A 25,698-nucleotide genomic window follows, 5' to 3' on the forward strand; every position below is an offset into this window, starting at 1 on the left:
AACAGCAGTTTGTACATGATAACAGCAATATTGTAAGATGATCAACTGTGAATGACTTAACTATTCTCAGCAATACAATGATCCAAAAAAACTGTAAAGGAGTTATGATGCTATCTATCCCCAGAGTGTGAATACAGGTCAAAGCATACTATTTTTTAAATTTCTTTATTCTTAGTTTTTTCCCCTATATTTTCTTTTTAAAATTGACTAGTATGGAAATATGCTTTGCATGACTACACATGTATACCCTATATCAAATTGCTTGCTTGCTCAATGAAAGGTATGGGGATAGAGGGAAAGAATTGGCAACTCAAAATTTTAAAGACACATGTAAAAATTGTTTTTACATGTAATTGGGGGAAATAAAATACTTTTAAAGTGGCCTTTAGTTGTTTTAGCCTTTCCCCCTCTCACATCCCCCTTTCATTTACCCTGTAACTACTTTCTCTTGGATGATAACTTGTTGCCTCAAACATCCTAATGATAGTTGCTTGCATCACTCTCTAGCATTTATTATATGTCCCTTTGTATCATATTTGCCTGTTGTTATCATCGCTGTTATTTATATACGTTTCATCCCCCAATTATGTTATAAAATTGTTAAGGTTATGGAATATGCTTTTCCATTTTCTATTCCCAAATGATGGCACAGTACTTTTCTTTCAGTAATGTGTAAAGCATCCTATTTAATTCAATTATACAACTAGTCATATGTTTTCCTAACAAAAGTTTTGAAAAGACCCTCAATTAATCATTTATGAACATTTTTATTAATGTCTTTGACTTCAACTTCATATCCAAATATGCCCTTCCCATCTTCTCTAGTTATAAAACATTTATCTATTTATGAAACAAAATATAAAAAATAAGGAGAAAAAAGCAATTCAGGGAAAAGAGCCAACACATCAATGTTGTCTGATCACATATGTAATATCACACACCCATAAACTCCTACCTCTGTAAGGAAGGGAAGGATATTCATTATCCAAACTCTTTCCAAGGGTCAAACTTCTTGGTGATTAAATTATACAATATTCTGTTCCTTTTGACTTTCTGTTTAGACTGTTAGAGTCATTGCATATTTTCCTTTTTTGTTCCTTCTCAGAATTTTTCAAATTAATCATTAGAAAAAATTATTCATTTTCTTTGTTTTTATATTTCCTTAGTTTCATAATACATTTTACCTTTCTCCTTGCCAAAGAGTTATCCCATTTAACAAAGAATTAAAAATAATCCCAGCAAAACTAACTTATCAAAAATGTCATATATTATTTGAATAAATGAATGAAAAATATTTATTAAGAAATTTTTAAGTGCTAAACAATGTGAATTTACTCAAGACAAAATACACATGGTATTTTGTACTAATATTTCTCCATGTCTGAAAAAAGTTAGAAAAATGTCATCTCATATCTGTTTTGGAGAGCCAAAATTAATCATTTCAATCTTATAGCATTCAACTTTGATTGTTTCTTTTTATTATTTTTGTTCTTTCAGTCTGTATTGTGGTAGCTATTGAATATTTTATTTTCTTGTTTCTGGAAACTTCAATTTTCATCAGTTCATATCTTCCCTTTTTTCTTTTTATTCATATGTGATGTTTCATACAGCTCAATGATGTTCCATTCCATTACTATACCACGATTCCTTTAGTCATTCTTATATAAATGTACATGTACTTGGTTACTAGTTCCTTCCTGCTACTACCAAAAAATGTCTTATGAAGGTATTGTGGCATATAAGAATGTCTGTAGGATTTTTCTTTTTATCTTTGATCTCCTTGGAGTACAACAATAATGGTATACTTTCTGAGTAAAAGAATATGTTTATTTTATTCAGTTTCTTCTTTAATTCCAAAACATCATTGCCATATTATTATACTTGTCTTCCTGCTATCTAACATTGACATTTTCTATATTTTTCCAATTTAGTAAGTGAGAAGTAAAGCCTCAGTGTTATTTTGAATCAATTCTTCTTATTTTTTTGTCAATTAGATTTAAGAAAAATAGTTGAGATCTAGAAATTGAACCAGATCTTTCTGATTATAGGATCCTATTAGAAATATGTGATATGTTCTATGTCTGTACTGTATAGTACTGCATGTATTATTAAACAAAATTTATGCATTGACAGCTCACATCTGTTACCCAAGCAAGGCTCAGATGTGGTACTTTCTGATGAGAATGCATACCCTATAGTATGTTTATACAGTATTCCAGATTAATATATTTTCCATGTCATCATATTTATTTTCAGAGGTTTCTTTGCTTGAACACTTACTACTGTTTAAACTGATCTCAAATCACACATTTGGACACATCCCCAGAAAAAAAAAATCCCGTTCCTTTAAACACCTAGAAGAGATTGGCAAGAATTGAATATCTTCTGTAGATATTTCATCAGAGTAGTTTGATATTGCCATTTATAATCTTCTCTCTACTAAACATGCATCTGTTTACTTCTCCTTGAAACATCTTCTTGCCCTTTTGTAGATTTGGCCAATAAATCCCAGAGAGACCTGGAAATTGAAACCAGGTCTTCTAATTCCCAGTGTAGATCATAATGATGCATTACATATATTAACTGATTCACCCTCATCCTGAAGCATATCAGTATTCTTGATTGAGTCTGACATTTTGAAATTTAACTACAATAGCTTACCCTATAAACAGAAAGTGCCTGCAAAACAGATGTTCTTATTTAGAGAAGATGTTACTAAAAGAGCAAATCACTAAATTTGTTCTTGCTGTAAATGTGTCATTTTGTTCATGAAGAGAAAGGCAAAGTCGTCAGAGTGAAGAAGCCCTTATAGGAAAATTGTACTATCGCTCAATATTCCAAAATGTTGCCTGAAGAAAGACAAGGATTCAAGGATCGACAATTTTTCTCAGTTATGTTAAAACCAAATGCCAAATATAAGTGTGTTGCCACTGAGTGAAAATCTGGTCAATAAATGTGATGGGGAAGTTTTATTTTATCATAAAGACATTCAAACTCTCATTGACAAACCCAAGTAACAATTAAATATTTAGTCTGTTGAATCTTTTAGTCAAATGCTCATGGCTTAATTTTCCCCATTTTTTCTTATTTTTCTTTTTAATTTTGCTTTATTACAAACATTTCTTAAATGCCTCAACTTTTTGTTCACAGATGATTGTGCATTCAACATAGGTTGAGACACAACAGAGTATAGATTGATTCTCTACCATCTGTGCTAATTTTGGCCTTACAATCAACACTAACAGAAACAGAGGCTCTCTCAGCCAGCACCACACTGTTCATACCATTGGTCATAGTAAATGGAGAAATTTTGAATGCTGTGGATAAGTTCACTTATCTTGGCAATACATTCTCCAAGGCTGTCCACATAGATGAGGTGGATGCATATGTTTCCAGATCAACTTCAGAATTTGGGGCTCCAAAAGACAGTGTGGCAGAGAAGAGGTATCAGGCTATATACCAAACTGAAGGTCTACAGAGCCATCATATTGACTACACTTATATATGCCTATGAAACCTAGACACTTCTATCAGCACTGTGCCACTGAACAGCTTCCACTTGAATTGTCTCAGGAATATTCTGAAGATTACCTGGAAAGATAAGGTACCAGACAATTAGGTCCTCCCTAGCGCTGAATAACCAAATATTTAAAGTCTATTGCAGTGAACACAACTGTGATGGGCTCCCCATTTAGTTTGAATGCCAAACACATTATTACCCCACAAAAAAAAAAACCTACTTTACAGAGAACTCACACAAGTCAAGGGCACACATGATGGTCACAAGAAACAGTATAAAGAGGATTGCAAAGCATTTCTAAAGAACCTTAGCATCAACTGTGTGGCATGGTAAATGCTGGCACAGGACCAATCAGCATGGCAAGCTCAGATCAAAGAAGACTGTATTCCAGGAGTAAAGCTGAATCTTAGAAGCACAAAGGAAACATGAGCTACACAAATACAGAGCCACTTCCACTTTAAATGTTCTCAATTACCACTTGCAGGGGGCAGAACCAAGATGGCAGAGTAAAAGCAGTGACTTGCTTGAGCTCTCCTCCAAATTCATCCAAATACCTGTAAAAATGACTCTAAACAAATTCTAGAGCAGCAGAAAAAACAAAAAGACAAAATTTCCAGCCTAAGACAACCTGGATGGTTAATAGGAAAGGTCTGTTGTGTCAGGCTCGGAGAGGAGTGCAATTCAGCATGGGCCAAACAGGCAAAGATGGAGCAGGCTTCAGGAGAGTGAATCATGGGCAGCTGTGGTGGTTTCCAGACTTCTCAACCCACAAGTGCCAAAAACAACTTAGAAGCTCAGCGGGAAAGGTCTGTCAGACATGGGTGAGAGAGGGGCATGGTCCAGTTCTAGCCCTAGTGCATCCCCAGGGCAGTGGCCACAGTAGCAGTGGCTGCTTCTGGAGCTCTTGGCCCACAGATAGAGGGGAAATTGAGTTTCTGATCAAAGGGGAATCACAGGGATTTCTTTGTAGGCACTGAGGCAGGATTCTCATGCTTTGCCCATGCATGGATTTGGGTCACAGTCCTGGGTGGTGGTCCTGGGGCTAGGAGGAGCACAGGTGAGGAAGAGGTTGTAGTGCTGTGGAGAAGGAATCCCCCTCACAGTTCCAAAGCAGAAAAGATTGCTTGTGGTCACTCATAGACCAGAGCACAGGCCAGGAAAGGAGTAAACACCTCACCCTTGATCATACCACCTTGGAAGAGCTGAAAATTTAAGGGTCCTAGAAATATCTCTGAAAACAGCTGCACAAAACCCCTGAAGCTTGAGAGAGTGCAACGTCAATACTGGAAGCAGAGCTCTACCTCAACAAAGAGTTAAAAAGTCAAGTAATTGGCTGAGAACATGAGCAAACAGGAAAAATACTCAGACTATAGAATCTTACTTTGGTGACAAAGAAGATCAAAACATACAACCAGAAAAAGACAATAAAGTTAAAGCTCTTACATCCAAAGCCTCCAAGAAATATATGAATTGGTCTCAGGACATGGAAGAGCTCAAAAAGGATTTTGAAAATCAAGTAAGAGAAGTAGAGGAAAAATTGGAGAGGGAAATGAGAGTGATACAAGAAAATAATGAAAAACAAGTCAGTAGCTTTCAAAGGAGACCCCAAACAATACTGAAGAAAAAAATACCTAAAAATATCATAACCCAAAAGGCAAAAGAGGTCCAAAAAGCCAATGATGAGAAGAAGGCCTTAAAAATCAGAATTGTGGGGGCAGCTAGGTGGTACTGTGAACAAATCACTGGCCCTGGATTCGGGAGGACCTGAGTTCAAATTCAGCCTTGACACATAACACTTACTAGCTGTGTCACCCTGGAGAAGTCACTTAACCATTGCCCAATCAAAAACAAACAAACAAACAAATCAGAATTGACCAAATAATAAAGAACCAAATGTTCACTGAAGAAAATACTTCCTTAAAAATTATAATGGAGCAAATAGAAGCTGATGACTTTATGAAAAATCAAGACATTGTAAAACAAAACCAAAACAATGAAAAAATAGAAGACAATGTGAAATATCTCACTGGAAAAACAGCTGACCTGGAAAATAAATCCAGGAGAGAGAACTTAAAAATTATTGGACTATCTGAAAACCATGATCCAAAAAAAAAAAAAAACAGCCTAGACATTACCTTTCAAGAAATTATCAAGGAAAAGTGCCCTGATATTCCAGAACCAGAGGGTAAATTAGAAATGAGAGAGAGGTGGGCTTAATTCTGAAGTTTATTGGCAGCCACTGTTTCTTGGCACCCCCAAAGCCAGTATTTTAAACTTACTGATTTTACTAAGAGCTAAGAGGGAGGGATAAAAAAGGCAGGGAAATGTTGGAACCAAGATTGTGGAGTAGAGAAGAAATCAGATGAGCTATCCAAAATTCCCCACTAAACATCCCTAAACTAATGCCTCATATAAAATTCTGGAGTGGCAGCACCAACCACACTTCAGATACAACAATTTTCCAGCCCAAGACAACTTAGGAGATTGGCAGGAAATGCCTATCTCACCAAATTGGTAGTTGGGTGTGAAGTGCCACAGACTTGGCAGCACAAATAGCGCCTCTTTGATAGCAGTAGGCCTCAGAGACAGCTGCAGTGGCAGCAGCAGGAGCTTCAGGAGCTCTCAGCCTCCCTAATGTAATGGGGGAGATCAGACAACTTGTTGGAAAGAGTTTTCAGGGAACACTTTAGTGGTGCTGGGTTCGGGATCCTATTGCATTGTATGTATGTTATTCCTGGTAGTAACCCCAAGGCCAAAAGGAGAGATAGCTCTTATAGCTAAGGGGAAAAGAAGGGGAACTAGTCATGGTTCCAAGGCAGAGAAGAGTGCTCGTAATCACTCATGAGAGAATAAAGACACTCTTCTCAATTCCAAGATACAGAGGAACAACAGGAATTGACACGGTCACAATACCAGGGCCAGGAGGAGTATTAACATTGGCAGCTATGGGGGGGGGGGAAGATTCCCTTCCTAGTTAAAGACAAAGACAAAGGTCAGGAGAGAAATGACCACACCTCTCCTTAGAGCTAGTTTTGAAAACAGCAGTAAGAAAAACCTAAAGCTTAGGTTACTGATCCCTATGCCCTGGGAACAAAGCTCAATTTTACCATGAAGTTAAAAGTCAATAGGCTGGATAAATTATCAAACAACAACAACAAAAAGAACACAATAAGAGAAGAGGGAAGATACCCAAAAATTTAGGAAAGACACAATTTCTCTGCTAGTGTATATGAGTTGTTCTACTGTATTACTGTTGTAGAAATGGTTGCTTTGGAAGGAGAGAGAAAGAACCAAGAAAGATCTAAATGCACAAGGATTCTGGTTTCCGGGGTTTTGATATGATTTTCTCTGTGTTTCTGTGTTTGATATCCTTGTGTATTGTGTGTCTCTCAGCGATGAAGATTTGAATGACATGCTGGGAAGATGAAGGTTTTGAATTCTTAAATGTGGAGATAAGTAAACAGTTAGACAGTGATGAATCTGTACCATAAGATTGGTTAACAGCTTCACTGTTCAATATACTTTCTTATTTGATCATTCTCATCTCAGAGGGTAACTTATATCAGAGGTTATAAGGCCCTACCAAGAAAAGGTTGTGGGACCTTGGGACATGAAGTTGCTTCTATATTTGAGCTGAATTGGACAAGCAGATGGACTGAAACAGAGCTCAAACAATATGGCCTAGATGAGGGTAGCTGAGAAATAAAAGTAGCAGTTGAGTCTTCTGAGGCATACCAATTGAAAACTGGGCAAGTTTTTTTTTTAAGGTATTGGATATAAGTAGAAGAACTATTTGTTTTTCTGTATACACATGTATGTCACACACAGTAAACATATGATATATATATATATGTATATACATGCATGCTTGTATAAATATGTGTATGTGTGTGTGCATATGTCATACACAATTCAGTTCTACTACACAAACTCAAAGATTGGGAGATTGGGTCACTCAGAAAACAAATATTACCCCAAGTTTCAAGTACTCTGGGCACTTCCATTCCTTAAAATATAGCTCATGTACCCTACTAGTACTATTACCTTTAATTACCAGTGGATATAGTTAGCTCAACTGTAAGAGTAAATTCTGTCTTGAATTTATAGAAAGCTCTCTTCTAGCCTTCCAAATTTCACAAAGCTATATCCATTGAATGTAGATATACTGAAAGATAATCAATGAAGACAGGGAGGGAAAAAGGTATACTCTCTATTGATTCATTAACTCCTAGTAGAAGCATAAAGAGAAAGATGAAAAGAGATAATCCCCTTCAAGAAATGAATTTTTACTCTATAAGTGGCTCTCCTAGATCAGCAGGAGTCATCTTAAACTATTTCCTACTTTGGTTATGTCCAGGGTTGGTAAACCATTTTCTAAAGGCCATGGTGTGCATGGTGTGGCCAATCATCAGCCACAGAATTGGATGAATAATAAATTCTAATTCTATCAAGGAGAACTTCTTCACATAGAGTAAATAATAACTATGTAAAAATAATCTTACATTTTAAAATATTAATATATACTACTCTTACCTTTCTGCTGGACTACATGATAAATCAGTTGACCAAAATTGTCCCGAATTTTTTCATCCAATACCTATAATGTAATTTTTCTTGACTACTCTGCAATCTTTGACACTGTTGATCACCTTCTTTAGACTTTTGTGATACTGTTTTTTATTGATTCTCCTCTTACCCAAATGACCCTTCTTTTTTCAGTCTTCCTCAATGAATCTTTATCTGAGACTTGTCCCCTAACTATAGGTTTCCTTCAAGGCTCAATCCTGAGAACTCTTCTATTCTACTTCTTTATTATCTTGCTTGGGACTCTCATCAGCATGCATGAGTTCATTTGTCATCACTATGCAGATGTTTCCCATATTTAGATGTTTCTTAAACTCTTTTTTTATATGAATCTCATATTATCTACAGTCTTTTGGACATCTAGAATCTCAAATTTAACATACACAAATCACAGTTCATCATTTTCCACATAAAAATCTTATATTCTCAAATGTAGTATTACTTTTGAGTGCACTAGCATTCTCCCAGTCACCAGTACTCTCAGTTTCGACATCCTTACTCTTCCAATTTATTTCCATTTTTTTTGTTTGTTTTCATTTATTTTCATTTTAAGAGGTCAATTTCCAGGGGCAGCTAGGTGACACAGTGGATAAAGCACCAGCCCTGAAATCAGGAGGACCTCAGTTCAAATCCAGCCTCAGACCAAACACTTGACACTTCCTAGCTGTGTGATCCTGGGCAAGTCACTTAACCCCAGTTGCCTAAAAAAAAAATAATAAAAAGGTTAATTTCCACTCCTTCCCTAATATATGCCCCATTCTCTTTACTTACAGGACCTACAGACTGGTTGAAGCGTTCATCTCCTTATATCTGGACTTTTTCAGTAGCCTCCTGGTTGGAGTTACTGCCTTAATCATCTTCTCACTCCAATCAATCGTTCACTTGCCTGCTAAAGCAATCTTCCTGAAGCACATCTGACACATCTCTCTCCTACTCGATAAATTCAAGTTACTCCCTATTGCCTCTATAATGAAGCACAAAATACTCTCTTTAATCCTGAAAGACTTTCAAAACAGGCTCCTCCTTACCTCACCAGTCTTCTTAGATTTCCCTCCCTCCACATACTCTTTGATTAAACTACACTGCCCTTCTTCCCATGCCTCACATAAAGTACTCCATCCTCTGACTATATGCTTATTCACTATCTGTCCCAAATGACTGGCATTTTCTCGCTTCTTAAATCTTCCTTCTGTCTATTAGAGCATCCTTCAAGGATTAATTCATAGTTTCTACTATCTGCAGAAGGCTTTTACTGCCTTTCTTTTGCTAATGTCATCTAGTGTCATTCCCGTTACTACTTTTCATTCTCTCTGTTTCACTCTTTCTGTCTGTCTCTCTGTCTCTCTTTCTCTCTATTGCTCTCTCACTATATAGATAGATAGATAGATAGATAGATAGATAGATAGATATGTATATATAAACAGATATTCATATAAATGTATAGGTTTTTGGTTGATTATCCCATTCAAATATGACATAATTGAGGGCATGGTTTTGTTCTTTTTTCACTGTCCTTTATGTACTACAATGCCTAGCTCACATTGAGAATTGGATAAATGCTTGTTACCAGATATATGTATGCATATGTGTATATAGATGTATATATGTGTATACACACATGCATGTGTACATACATACCTATGTGTGATTTCATATCCACACATGATATGATATAATTATATTTGTACAAATTTTAAGTTTTGAGTTAAGTTCCATGCATAAATACTGGTCAAAATTTAACTTAGATATAATCTTTGACAGTGAAAAAGTAGAAAAATCTTTAATAAAACATCAGCACAAGAAGAAGAGTCTGTAGCCATTCATCTTGGGGATATTTTCCTCCTTCCTCCAAAGAGACATAAAATGTCTAAACATGTGACATGGCTTTTTTTCTCTTTCATCCTCACTAGTTTACCTCTTTTATTAGTGAATAATGCTGATGCAGGGGCAGGATGGTCTGGGTTAAAAGGCAGCTTTTGTTGCTAACTATCTGCATGACCATGAGAAAATAATTTTACCTCTCTAAAGCTCAGTTTCCCAACCTATCAAATGATGTTAATAATATATGTAGTAACTACCTCACAGAGTTGTAAGCAGTCTCAAATGAAATCTTATCTATAAAACATTATATTAATATCAATTATTATTATTATTCTCTATACACATTTATACCCTCCATTAGAATTTACTTATTTTGAATTATTGGCTTTCCCAATCCCCTAAATAGTCTATTATTATAACAGGGGTCAGGGAGGGATGAGTTGAATTCAAAATGTTTGCTTTATAGATTCTGATCTTCCCTCTCTAGCTGATTGTCATTGATAACCTCATCCTACAAGTGGAGTGCATAGTAATGGACTTGAGAAGGGAAAGAAAGATGCTCTGTACCTATAATTCAGCTCATTAAAAATGTATGATTCATATATTGCTTCTATCTAAACACATTCAAGACCTTTGATGTTCTAAATTGGAAGAAACAAAAACATTATTAAAATTAGGTAAGGTTATTTCTGCTGGTAAACTGACAGCTTAGTGGGAGGATTACTGGTGCCTTTCTGTTGAGTGGCTTTCTATAATCAAGGTTAAAAAGGTCAGAATTGTTAAAGGAGATAGTAAATGTCTAATTGAGGAGCAAGAAGAATAGTCTGTCATGGAATCACAAGTGAACGTTCATCTAATTTCATTTTGCTGCGACATACTAAAATACAGATTTTTTTTTTCATGTCTTACTGTTTGCTGTACTTAAATATGAGGTTTTTGTTTTTGTTTTGTTTTTCCACAAATGGATAAACACTTATACTGAGATTTTGTTCTGATTTTGTTTTTGTTTTTCCTTTGAAATTTCAAACATTATGATGATTTTACTGAGGGTTTGCCATTCGAGTGAAACAAAACATTTAATTCAGATTTTATATTCACAGACAAGGATCTAATATTAGTAAAATAATTTAATATGATTAATAATGTTCATATTTTATGATAATTCTAAGTAAATTGATTGACTTATTCAGGGTCATACCAATCAAACTACCAAAAAATGTTTTATAGAGCTAGAAAAAATAATAACAGAATTCATCTGGAAGAACAAAACGTCAAGAATAGCAAGGAAATTAATGAAAAAAAAATGCAAAAATGGCCTAGCCATACCAGATGTAAAACTATATTATAAAGCAGCAATCATCAAAACTATTTGGTACCAGCTAAGAAATAGAGTGTTAGGAATAAGTTAGGAACACAAAACAGTAATAAATGATGAGAGCAATCTACTTCTTGATAAACCTAAATACTCCAGCTTCTGGGATAAGAACCTCCTATTTGACCAAAAAAAAAATACTGGGAAAACTGGAAAAAAAAATCATGGCAGAAACTAGGCATAAGACCAACATCTCACACCATGTACCAAGATGAGGTCAAAATGAGTGCATGATTTAGACATAAAGGGTGATACCATAAGCAAACCAGGAGAGCAAAGAATACTTGACTCATCAGATCTATGGAGAAGGGAAGAATTTATGCCCAAGGAAGAGATAGAAGAAATTATGAAATGCAACATGTACAATTTTGATTGCATTAAAGTAAAAAGATTTTACACACAAAAAAGCTAATGCAACTGATTAGAAGGGAAAAAAGAAAACTGAGAAACATTTTTCTACAGCTAAAGTTTCTGATAAAGGCCTCACTGCTCAAATATTTTGAAAAATGAGTCAAACTTACACGAATACAAGTAATTTCCAATTGATCAATTGGTCAAATGAAGACAATTTTCAGAGGAAGCAATTGAAGCTATCTATAGTTACATGAAAAAATACTCTAAATTACTATTAATTGGAGGAATGCAAATTAAACAACTCTGAGGTACCGCCTCACATCTATCAGATTTACTTATATGACAGAAAAGGAAAATGATAAATGTTGGAGAAGATGTGGAAAAATTGGAAAACATGCATTTTTTGGTGGAATTATGAACTGACCCAACTATTCCAAAGAGCAGTTTGGAACTATGCCCAAAGAGCTATAAAACTGTGCATACTCTGACTCAGCTATATCACTGCTAGGTCTGTATCCCAAAGATATCGCAAAAAAGGGAAAAGGATCCACATGTACACAGATATTTATAGCAGGTCTTTTTGTGGTGGCAAATAATTAAAAATTGAAGGATGCCCATCAATTGGGGAATGGATGAATAAATTGTGCTATATGAATATAATGAACTACTATTTTGCTCTAAGAAATGATGAATAAATGGATTTCAGAAAAAAAAAAACCTGGAAAGACTTATATAAACTGATGTGAGTGAAGTGAAGTGAGCAGAACCAGGAGAATGTTGTACACAGTACCAGCAACACTGTGTGATGATCAATTATGATAGACCTAGCTCTTCACAGCAATGCAATGATCTAAGACAATTCCAAAAGTCTCCTGATGGAAAATGCTATCCACATGCAGAGAAAGAACTCTGGAGTCTGAATGCAGATCAAAGCATATTATTTTCACTTTTTTTTTCTTTTCTCTGTTTTTTCCCTTTCTTTTCCCTGGTTTTTCCTTTTTGTCCTGATTTTTTCACAACATGAGTAATGTGGAAATATATTTTAATATGACTTTACATTTGTAACCTATATATGATTGCTTGATGTCTTGGGAAATGGATGGGGAGAGATGGAGGGAGAAAAATTTAGAAATCAAAATCTTATGAAAGTGAATGTTGAAAACTATCTCTATATGTAATTGGAAAAATAAAATACTATCAAGTGGGAAAAAATGTCCATGTTTTATAGATGAAAAACTGCAGATAAAATGCAATCAAATACTTTGGCCAGAGACACACAGCTAATAAGTGGATGAGATGAGACTCAACATAAGGAAGATCTTCTGATTCCAAAATTGACACAGAATTACAGATAAGACAACCACATATAGCATAATCCATCCCTTTTACTTTTGTTTCTCCAAATCCCTGACTTCTAAGTTTTTTCACTCCTTTCTGTACTTATCCTTTCTTGATCCTGCTCCCCATGCCTGAGTTGTTAGCATCCTATAGAATAATTTTGTATTTAATTTTTAAAAAATTAGAATACATAGGTTTCATTCTTATTCTTCCACAGATAACATAAGAGAATATAAATATTTTCCTAATCTTTTAAAAATTTTGTTTCAGTGAGGGAAAATTCATCTTTTCCTTCTCTCTCCCCAATTAAGAACAAAAGAAAAAGACATGTATAGTAAATCAAAATGCATTTCCATATTGGCTATATTTAAAAAAGAAAAAAAGTCTCCTTTTTACACCCTGAAATGTTTACCTCTTTTTGAGGTATAGCATATCATGCTCCATCATTAATCCTCTGGAATTGTTGTTTGTTGTTATGCTGATAATGAGTTCTTAATTCTTTGAAAATTGCTTGTCTTTGCTATATTATTTTTGTTGTATTCATTGTTCTCCTGTTGATGTCTGCTTTATTATACATCAATTCATACATATGTTCTGAGATCTTTTTGAAATCCTCTCTAATATTTATTATACAACTCAATTTGCTTATTTGTGTTTATCCATGTGTTTGTGTTTTTTACAAAAAGAACATAAGCTACCGAGGGCAAGGGGAAAAATCAAGTTTATTGTTACCGTTTCTGTGTTATCAACACCTAACACCGTTCCAGGCCAGACACTTAATTACTTTGTTAAATGAATGTTGTAAAAGTTTGCTAATAAGGGAAAATTTTCTAGGGATTCTGACTTTGTATCTGTCTCAAAGTAGCCAAAGATTACTAATTTTCAGTAACAGGTACTTAATAAATGCCACTTGATTGAGGAAACAGAATCCTTCTCTAAAAATGAGGGCTTAAGCATGCAAGGATATACAGAATCTCAAATTTTGTGTACTTTTCTTGTTACATCTCTGTTACAAGGAAAGGGGAATGGGAAATAAACATCTACAGCCACATTAGGGAAGATAATACCTTGAACCATTAATTATTTTAAGTTCCTATTAATTTTGTCATACAAAATATGTTCTTTCTGTGGCACTCCAAGCAAACAGGGCAGCAACGTGGGACAAAAACAGAATCTGAAACAAATGTAATGAGTTTCAGCTTACGTCACAAGTAATTTCAAAGCTTAGGTGCATTGGACTAACTGCCACATCTAACCTGAACCCGGAAATGAAAACTGGTCTTTCCTTCTCCTACTTTTGGAGAAAAGAAGAATTCAACAATTTGCTAACTTATCTAATTTCCTACCCTGGCATCTTCTATGATAGATATGCTCTATGCAGTCTTTGGGGAAAATGCTGCTAGTCCTTCACGTGTATCCTCTCTAAATTGCAGTTGTTCTTAGGGATTCTTGTCTTAATTTTCTCTTTTCTTACAGAAAGCCTTCTGTAAATTATTTCTCACAATTTCTATAGTAATTTTTTTTGGGGTCCACTCTTCCTTCTACATTCAAATTCTTTCAAATGTAAACTAATCCAAAAGACAAAGTAGCATAGTAGAAGAAAGAAAGGGAAGAAGGGAACAAGCATTTATTAAGCCTTACTATGTGTGAGGCACTGTGCTAAGCATTTTTACAAACATTACCTATCTGATTCTCACAAAAGTGGGGGTAGATGCTAGTAGTAAGGCAGAAAATTTCAAGTTACTTGCCTAGGGTTATATGCTTGGTAAGTGTCTGAGACTGGTTTTGAACTCAGGCCTTTTTGACTCCAGGTCCACTAGACCACCCAGTTGCTGTCAGAAAGCAATGGAAAGCACAATGATTTTAAAGGTCCAGGGATCAAACCCCACTTGTAATGCTTATTATCTGTGTGATCTTGCGGAAGTCTCTTAACATAGCTGGATCTCTGTTTCCCTCACCTGCGTGCTCTAAGGATTGCACTCAATGACTTCTTCTAGCTTTAGATCTTTGATTTATGGCTTTTCTCTAGTTAAGTTGGATGATGCCTCCACAACAGTGTATAACAGTGGATTCCAAATCATTCCACGTTCTTTTTTTTTTCACCACAAAGAGAAAAGATGACTCAATGATTGCCTAGTGACATTTACAAAGTTTAAATGAAAATGGTCAAGTTTCCTTTTTAGCCTCAGGTTAGCCTTGTAGTTCAGAAAATACAGATTTTTAAGTGCTACCCTGCTCAGGAATGTGTCCTTGCAGAAAGAATGCCATGGAAGTAACACTTTTAAAAAAAAAAAAATTTCATAAAATATGAAAAAAAATTATCTAACCATTATATGACATCATTACAACCAATTATACAAAATAAAACCTACATTTTGTTATCCTCTCACTTCTGCCCCATACCCCTCCCCAACTATCCCCCTATATTCATTGTATCTTTTAGTGCACTTTAACTAAAGATGCCAGATTTCCCAGTGATGAATAGGGGCTTTGGAGTAGAGTCATGAGCCATAACCATAATCAGAAGGCTGCTACACTTATCTTGGTATCCTAGATATCTATGTTTGAGAGGTATCAATGAGGGAAGAGGGAAGGAATAAGTAAAGGCAACCCAAGGTGCTTTAGTCTTTTTCCACTAGAAATGAATGAATTGGTTGTCACTGAAAAAAAAAAGTTGTACTTGAACTTAAGTCCAGTTCCTGAACTGAGTGAAGCATTTATTCTATTGTTTGAATAGTTTGATTAAGTTTATTTTCCCATGTTCAAACAAATCCACTATGAGTTTGAAGCCACCATTATTCTTGTCTGCCTTGTGAGTATTTCCCTTTTCTTTCCTCACAAACACATGTGTGAACTACATTATAGTCTCAATTTTTTTCCTCAAAGAGTTATAGACCCATTCCATCTCTAATCTATCCTCAAGACTTGTGTTGATCTTTCTTTCCAAATCTTTCTTGAGTCTCCTTGAAGTTCACCTCCCCCTCTCCCTTTCCAACACTTTAGCAATACTTCCTGAACTATTTGCAGGGAAATGCATAATGGCATCATGCTTGAACTGAAAATCAAGACTTTCAATAAGCCATTAAGAACCCGGGGTCAACTTCACATTATCGTGAATCATCCTTAATGGAAGAAAATGCACTAACAATTTTGATAGAAATTTTCTGACATGCTCATTGTATTTAGATTAAGTATCAATTAAAATGGAGGTAATTTTCTAAACTTCCCATAGGTTCAGAAGGCTGGAGAAGACTATCTATGTGTCTGTGTATCTATCTACCTATCTATCTACCTAGTTACCTAATTCATTCATCAGCCTACATGCACTACCACATATCAAAAGTTTTAGATTAAATAAATATCTCTCCTTCAATAAAATAATCCCTGACCTAAATCTTCTTCAATAAGATGATATCAATGGTTAATAGCTGTCAGTCTTAGCAAATTTATAGTCATCTCAGGGTTCATGCCTAGGTGAGATTATATGAAGATAATATATCCTTATACCCTCTCCGACCACTAACTTCCACTTTTCTCATACCCTACTTCCAGGTACCAAGGGCCTTCAGGCCTTCCGTATTCACTCTCTCAACATCCTGATTAGCAATTTCTGGAAGAGGAATATCTGATTATATGCTGGAGTTACATATAAGATATTTACACATTAATAGAGGCCTTCTGGTGACAATGTCTTAGCTCAAAATAGTGACTCCAATGGTGAGATTTCCAAGTACTATTGCAGGCTATTTGGGTAGATGTTTTGATTCTTTTAGACATTTTTGTACTTTTGTAACCCTCACATATACTATATCCATTCTGATATGAGGTTAAAAGTAGAAAATTATTGGAAGCATCTCTGATTATGAGATAGGAAGCATTTGTTTAAATCCCAGTTTGATGTCTCCTTTTCATGTGATACAAGGCAGGTTATTTGATCTGTCAGAAATTCAGATTCCATGGCTATAATATGAAGGCAATAATTACTACCTTATCTATTAAATACAAGGTTGGTATTATAAAAATAGTGGTGGTGTTAATGACTATGATGATGGCAACAACAAAGATGATGATGACAGTGCCAATGGAAATGGTGATGATGATGATGAGGAGGAGGAGGAGGAGGAGGAGAAGGAGAAGGAGGATATGATAATGGTGTGTCCTGACATTTCCCTGAATCCTCATTGCAACTTACTACTGAAGAATATGTCTGGCTTTAAAGACTTCCTAAAAACTTTTAAAAACCATATTTGCTACTTAAGGAAGAAACTTTGTCTTTTACACTGGGGATAATTGCCTTTATCACTACCAGTGATTTTGCACTCTGTGGGAGCCACAGATCTATGGTAGTTATGGGTCTAGTGGCCTCACAAAGTTTTGTTGTTTATGTATGGGCTCAAGAAAAAGTTGTTGTTTTTTTCTGTTTTTCATGTATACTTATTCTCTATTTGATATATTCTTAACTTGAATGCTTGCATGGGATCTCTAGGACATCTAATAATTTCTCCAGAGTCCTAGATGTGAACTATATCCTGATTTGCAAGGTTAATATTCTGGGTAGCGGCATCAGCTAATGAGAATATTAAAAAAAAAAAAGCAACTAAGATTTAAGCCAGGGTATATCTTCGATTCTTTTCTATGCATTGCAAAATTAATGATGATGCTATTGTCCCATTCTTCTTATCTTTTTGATGAGGTTCAGAAAGAAGATAAGTGGCTATTCTGTTCTTATGATTTGTAGTGTTCTTCAGATTATTGTGAAGGCAGATATAATAACTTCTCTCTGTAATTTAATAAAAGTATCAGGATGTAAGCTCATTCTCTTCAGGTTCACAGAAAGCATCACTGGCACCACTTCAATAGTAGACAATTGTAGTGGGGATAACATACGCCACACCACATGATTCTGATATCCTCTGCTACTGTAAAGCAACTGCCTAGAAGTTAACTTCAGTTAAAAGGCAAGCACTAACACAAAACTTACTTTTTGCGCTTCTAATTCTAGCCATGTGAAGTAAGCCATAATTTTGAGTTATTATTGTAACAAAACAACAAGAAAAGAAGGGGTATAATATGAAGGCAATAATTACTACCTTATCTATTAAATACAAGGTTGGTATTATATGAAAGACAGTATGAAAGACAGTATGAAAGCTTCAAGAGTCTAGAATCATCGATATTTGAGGCAGGGCAAAGGAGAATGACCAAATCAATCTTTATTAAAGCTAAATGAGATGTGTGAGATCATTTAGACCAGTTTCTTCATTTTAAAGACAAGTAAACTGAAGCTCAACTATGTGCCTTCCTATAGTCACACAGTAAGATAGTGGAAGAAAAAAAAGACAACAAAGCTAGGACCTTAGTCTTTGGACTCCTGGGTCAGTGGGCTTCCCACTACTCAATGCTGCCTCTACAAATTTAAATAAGAAATAATTAGCCTAAAAACAGGCTAATAAATAGGACTAAGCCTATAAAAATGCAAACCACCATGAAAAAATGTGAAACTTTAGTAGATGAAATCACTTGGTGAATTATGCCCAAATACTAAACAGCAAAGTTAACATGGTTTCAGAAAGGATATTGTATTAGAGTGGTGAAGTAGAAGATTAAAAGTTTTTATAGGGCATACAGTAATAATGAAATATGTAAGTGGAGCCCTGGCACTTTTTGCTTCCTTTCACCTAACCTAAGCCTATAATGTTAATCAAGTGAAATAAAACAATAAGAAACCATAGGCTGTCTCCTCAATAGCAGGCAGTACAGAAAACTTGAAATTCAGTGTTGTTGTTAGAGGTCTTTTCTTGGAGGACTGATAAGGAAGGACTTTTTACATCCAGGCCACAAGGGAGAGAATAAGCATTTATTAAGAGCCTATTTTGTGCCAGTCATTGTCCTAGATGCTTTATTGAAAAGGTAGGTGCTACTATGATTTTCATTTTAGAGTTGAGGAAAATGAAGCAGGCAGAGGTTTAGTGACTTGTTCAGAGTAACACAATTTGTAAATGTTCGGTAATATTTCCAAACAAAAACCTATAATACCAAATGGAAGGAACTAAGCAGATTGGTCGAAAGAACTGTGGGTATTTATCTAGGAAGAGAGAGGACTAAAGGATAGTTTAATAATGGTCTTGAAGTATTTGAAGTGTTGTCACAGATGTGAGATTAAACTTGTTCTGTTTAGCCCCAGGAGAGAGTACTTGGAACTAGGGGTGGAAGTTACAAAGAAGCTAATTTAAGCTTGATGTTGGAGAAGAACAAACAAATAGAATTTTCTATTTGAACTGTCCAAAAATTGGCTGTGTCTGAGGTGATGAGCTTTCCTTTCTTGGAGATGTTAGAGTAGAACAACTTCTCAAGTACAGCATAGTGGGGATTACCTTGATAAATGGGTTGACCTAGAAGGCTGCTGAGAACCCTTCCAACTAGCAAATTCTGTAATTCTATAAAACATTTTCATCCTAGGTACAAGAATGCCCCTGAATTGCTATACATCTTTTGAAAAGACATTTGGGGGAGTAGAGCCAAGATGGCAGAGTAAAAGCAGTGACTTGCTTGAGCTCTCCCCCAAACCCCTCCAAATGCCTATAAAAATGGCTCTAAACAAATTCTAGAGCAGCAGAACCCACAAAAACACAGAGTGAAACAAATTTCCAGCCCAACACAACATGGATAGTTGATTTGAAAGGTCTATCGAGTTGGTGTGCAGGCAAAGATCAGGTCTCAAGGAAACTGGAGCAGGCCTCAGAGGACTCATGGGCAGCTACAGCAGTTTCCAGACTTCTCAACCCACAAACACAAAAGACAACTTAGAAGGTCAGTAGGAAAGGTCTGTGACCAACGTGAGAAAGAAGCTCTGTCCCAGCCCCATTCTCAGCACAGCTCCAGGGTGGCAGCTGCTTCTGGAGCTCTTAGCCCACAGACTGAGGGCAGATTGGAGGAGGGGGGTAATCAGAAGCAAACACTCCTGAGGAGGGACAGGGTCAAAAGAGAGAATAGAATAAAGGGTGGGGGTGGGGGTTTCGGGATAGCATGAAGGGAAATATAGTTAGCTTTCCACAACATGACTACTATGGGAATGTTTTGCATGACTACACATGTATAAACTGTATCGAGTTGCTTACTTGCTCAACGAGGGTCGATGGGAAGGGAGGAAGGGAGAATATTTGGAACCCAAAGTTTTAAAAACAAATGTTAAAAATTTAAATTGTTTTTACATGCAGCTAGGAAATCTATCCTGCCCTACAGGAAAATGGAAGGGGAAGAGAATAAAAGAAGGGGGATAATTCTGCTTCCAGGAGTCAAGATGGTGGAGTAGAAAGTTAGTCACTCTCACCCTCCCCTATCAACCTCTGAAAGCCCAGAAAATATCACCCCAGGAAAAACCCTCGAACCGCTGAACCAGAAGGAAGATGGGAAGCAGCAGTCCAGTAGCCCAGGTATCTTGAGGGATTAATCGGAAAGGCCCCTTTTGCCATGGGGGAAGATGAGCAGTATACAACAAGAGGTGTCGGCTCCAGCGGCCGCTCTCGCTCACTAGGCTGGGACAAAGGGCGGCAGCGGGGCGGGGCGCGGCGCGGCGGGGGGCAGCTCCCCGCGAGTGCGTGCACGCGGCTTGGCGTCCTCGGCCTCGGCCCGGCCGCGGATGGCGGACAGTGGCCCGGCGGGCGGCGCGGCGGTCCGGTGGGGACGGCCCCGGCAGTCCGCATCTACTTTCAGAGTCTCCCCCCCCCTTCCCCCCCCCCCGGGTGCGGCGGGAGAGGGCGCGGCTGGGGCGGAGGACGAGGGCCCGGTGCGGCGCCAGGGCAAGATCACGGTCAAGTACGACCGCAAGATGCTGCGGAAGCGGCTCAGCCTGGAGGAGTGGATCTTGGAGCAGCTCACCGGCCTGGCCTGTACGACTGCCGGGAAGAAGAAATCCCTGAGCTGGAGATAGATGTAGATGAGCTTTTGGACATGGAGAGTGACAGCGCCCGGGCCGCCAGAGTCAAGGAGCTCCTGGTTGACTGTTACAAACCCACCGGGGCCTTCATCTCTGACCTGCTGGACAAGATTCGAGGGATGCAAAAGCTGAGCACGCCCCCCACTTAACCCCTTGACCGGGGCAAGAGGTGGGAGCTTCCCACCAGGACAGTCGCTGCCCACCCTACTCCCCCTGACCTCGTAGCAACAGCAATACTTGAGGGGGGTGCCCTGCTGCCTGGCCCCTCAAGCCCCTGCTTGGGGCCTTTCTCCCTGCTCCCCCCTGAGTTTCCGTTTGGGGTTTTTTTTAATTGTTATTAAGCTGAGGGACTTTTTGTGTTTTTATATCGACAGCTGTACAGACCCTTGAATAAAGCCAGGGCCTGCCTTTTGTGGAAAAAAAAAAAAAAGAACAGGAGGTGTCCCAGCAAGCTAGTGGAAAGCCCCACCTCAGTGTAGCAGGAGGAGATCCTGAAGCCCAGGTAATGTAGCAGGCAAACACCAACACCTGGACCTCCAAGTGCCTCACTGAGGGCAGGGGAACTGGTAGACACCAGCTTGGAAACAGGTGCCTGGGTAGTCTATAGCAACTGGCTCTCCCAGTGCCTCAACAAAAACTAAGGGAAGCAGCTCTCCAAGAGGCCACAGATGGATAAACACCCTACAACATCCATCTTAAAGGAGCTGAAGAAAGCAAAAGGAAGGAAAGGTATGGGTGAGCAGGGAATCTCCAGGAGCCACACTACTCAATCCTACCCCTACAGTTCTAGTGTTGCTGATTCCAGGTAAGTGGCCACTACCCTACAGCCTCCCACTGCCAGCATTGGAGGCCCCAGCACACAAAGCCAGCAACCAGGCCCTAGGTTCCCAACACAAGAAGCTTGGGTCACTGCCCTCTGCTTTCTAGAAGGAGAGCTCAGTCTCTTTAAAGGCCAGGAAATAAGCAAACACCATGAGCAAAAAGAAACATATGATAGATTCTTATTATGGGAAGAGTGAAGATCAAGGCAGAAATTCCGAAGAGGACACCATTGTCAATAAACCCACATCTGAAACCTCAAAAGGGAATATAACCTGGTCTGAAGTCCAAAAAGACTTCTTAGGAGAGCTCAAGAAGGATTTTAAAAGTCAAATGAGAGAGGTAGAATCAAAAATAGGAAAAAGAAATGACAAATATGTGAGAGAGTCAATAGCTTGGAAAAGGAAGGACAAAAATTAACTGTAGAAAATAAGTCCCTAAAAAATACAGTTGGCCAAATGGGGAAGGAGGTACAAAATCCAATAGAAGAAAACAATTTTTAAGAACTAGAACTGGGCAAATGGAAGCTAATGACTGTATGAGAGAGCAAGAATCAGTCAAAAAAAAAAACCAAAAGAATGAAAAAATAGATGAAAATGTAAAATACAAATGACCTGAAAAATTGATCCAGGAGAGACAATTAAAAAATTACTGGTCTACCTGAAAATCACAATTGAAAAAAAGAGCCTGGACAGTAACTTTCAGGAAGTCATAAAGGAAAACTGCCCTGAGGTCCTTAGAACCATAGAAAGAATCCACCAATTACCTCCTGAAAGACATCCCAAATTGAAAACACCAAGGAATATAGTAGCCAAGTTCCAAAATTACCAGGTCAAAGAGAAAATACTGCAAGCAGCCAGGAAGAAACAATTTAAATACCATGGAACCACAGTCAGGATTATGCAGGACCTTGCAGTTTTAAGCTAAAACACCATAGGGCGAGGAATATGATATTCCATAAGGGAAAGGAGCTTGGATTACAACCAAGGATCAACTACCCAGTGAAAATGAGCATGATCTTTCAGGGGAGGAGATGGATATTCAATGAAATAGGGGACTTCCATACCTTCCTGACAAAAAGGCCAGAGCTCAACAGAAAATTTGATCTTCAATTACAAGACTCAAGAGAGACATAAGAAGGTAAGTGGGACAGAAAGAAACAACAAGTTATTACTAAGGGCAAACTGTTTACATCCCTACAAGGGAAGATGACACGTGTAACTCTTGAGAACTATATTGTTATTACACCATGTTACAGGGGGATACGTGAAGGGTGTGGGTATAAATTGCCTTTGATAGAATGATGAAAAAAAATCTAATCAAGTGGGTTAAATGGATCAATATGATCTAACAAAGAAAACGTACTGAGAGAAAAGGAAAGGAGGCAGACAAGGGTAAATTACATTACAGGAAAAGGCACAAAAACCTATTACAGCAGAGGGAAAGAAGGGAGGGAGATGAGCGTTGTTTGAACCTTACCCTCATCAGATTTGGCTCAAGAAGGGAATAACTAATCAATTAGGTATAGAAATCTAACGTGCCCTATAGGCAGTAGGAGGGAAAAGGGGAAAGAAGAGGGAGGGGACTAATAGAAGGGAGGTGGGACTGAATGAGGCTATGGTCAAAAGCAAAACCTTACTGAGGAGGAGAAAGGAGAAAGGAGAAAGGAAAAAGAAAAGAATAAATGGGGGGTGGGGGGGAAAGGATGGAGAGACAGATACTGATAGTAATAATAACTGTGAATGTGATATATGAATGTAGTGGAATACTATTGTGCTATAAGAAATGATGAACAGAGAGACTTCAGAAAAACCTGGAAAGACTTGCATGGTTTGATGCTCACTGAAGTGAGCAGAACCAGGAGAATGTTTGTACGCAGTAACAGCCAGGTTGTGCAATGAATAATATTGATAGACTTAACCCTTCTCAGCAATACAAGGATCTAAGACATCCAAAAGCCTCATGATGGAAAATGCTATCCACATCCAAAGAAAGAATTATGGAGTTTGAATACTGTTTGCTATTTTTTTTTCTTCTGTTGAGTTTTGTTTCCTCTTCTTGGTGATTCCTCCTATTAGTTATAATTCTTACTTACAACATCACTAATATGAAAATATGTTTAATAGGAATGTATATGTATAGCTTATATCAGATTTTGTATAGTCTGGGGAGGGAGGGAGGGAGGTAGGGAAGGAGAGGGAAAAAAATTTGAAACTCAAAAGCTTATAAAAGTGATTGCTGATAAATCAAAATAAATTAATAGAAAAATTGAAAAAGAGAAGGGGGAAGAGATAAAAGGGAGGGCAGATTAGGGGAAGGGGTATTCAGAATACACTCTGTCCTAGGCTGGGATGAGAGAAAAGATGGGGAGAAAATTTGGAACTCAAATCTTGTGGAAGTGAATGTTGAAAACTAAAAATAACTAAATTAATACCGAAAAAAAAGAAAAGACATTTAACTCTTTTATGTCTCAAACATCTGTAAAATGAAATAGTTGACCTAGATATTGCCTAAGGTCCATTCAGGGCTCTCACACTTTATGCCTTCGCTACTTTTATTTTATATTTTATATTATTATTCAATTCTATATTATGCATATATATGTATATGGTTATGTGTGTGTATGCACTCTATATTATCCTAGGTTAATAAAAGTCTAGGTGTAAGGGACCTCAATCAAACTTGTTCCACATGTATCCATAATCCTAGGAATCTCAGCCTAGAGCATATCTAGACTTTAGAGAGTTTGGAGAGTCCAAACCCCCTTCTTTTACAGATTTACAGATTTATTGAAATTGTCTAAAGTAGGATTTGAACCCAGGTCTTCCTGAATCTACTAGTTTCCTATTATAAAAAAAATTCTAGAAAATATCTAATAAATATCAGATTCTATTGAAATAAATTGGGTAACAGACCACTCACTACTCCCATGATGAAGTCTCATATCCTATTCAATACCTCTAATTGTCAGAAAGTTTTTTTTTTCTAATGCTGAGTTATAACATCTACCTACCCCTACCCAGAGCTTTCACCCTTCTGCCCTCAAATAGGAGAGAAAGGTATACTTCCAACTCAAGGGGTAATCTCTCATCCATTTCTTCCTTTAGATCTGTTGTTACTGGAAATATTCATAGTTTATTCAGGCTTAGCTTTCCCCACAGTCCCAGCATGATCCAGGCTTCCTGCTGTGATGCTACAAGCTCAGGGTCACCCCATCCGTTAACTTAACTACTGTATTTAAACTGTATCTTTATAGTGTGACTGTTAATGCCTAAGGTGCTTTTTACCTCTCTCTGCTTCATTCAGTTGTTAATATGAAACTAAACTGCTTGCATTTCCACCAATCTACCTCTGTCACTTATAGAAGTAGGAGGAAACTTGATTTGACAGAGGGCTGCTTATGACTGAAGGGCATTTTACATTTTGTTTGTTTGATGGTCACCATCCTGGCCAAATAACTCACTAAAAAATGGACAATGTGCTTTCTGATGGCTTGCCTTGTCCTTAGTGGAGCTACTTGGACAGCAGGGGTAGACTGTTGTAAGTATTAAACAAAATCACTCCCAAGTTTCAAAGAATTTACCAAAGATTACACTCAGTTGTGTTTCAGAACCCAAGGTCACCTCTACTCCATGATAAGTAGAACTTTTTGAAAGAATAACAAATATAAATAAATGAGGTTAATTAGCTTACCTACTGAAATAATTATGTTTATACATATATATATATATACATATATATGTATATATATAAATCCATCTCTCTCTCTCCTATCTATGACTGTACATACATATATATATATATATATATATATATATATGCATATGTGTGTACACACATGAAATGTCTGTCTGTAACATTTATCACTGAATTTTAACCTTTGTGATGTAAATTTGTAACTTCAGTAGCCTAAGTCTGAAAGGGAATTTATGGGTCATTGAGTCCAACCCTCTT

At 37.1% G+C, this 25,698-nt stretch overlaps 1 pseudogene; it reads left to right on the top strand.

Annotated features, from left to right (window-relative positions):
- Positions 1-21,164, top strand: part of LOC110216042 (protein phosphatase 1 regulatory subunit 14B pseudogene) — a 38,355-nt pseudogene extending 17,191 nt beyond the window's left edge.
- Positions 21,165-25,698: the final 4,534 nt, after the last annotated feature.

The sequence above is a fragment of the Phascolarctos cinereus genome, unplaced genomic scaffold, assembly GCF_003287225.1.
Source record: "Phascolarctos cinereus isolate Bilbo 61053 unplaced genomic scaffold, phaCin_HiC Scaffold_9;HRSCAF=440, whole genome shotgun sequence".
NCBI lineage: Eukaryota > Metazoa > Chordata > Mammalia > Diprotodontia > Phascolarctidae > Phascolarctos > Phascolarctos cinereus.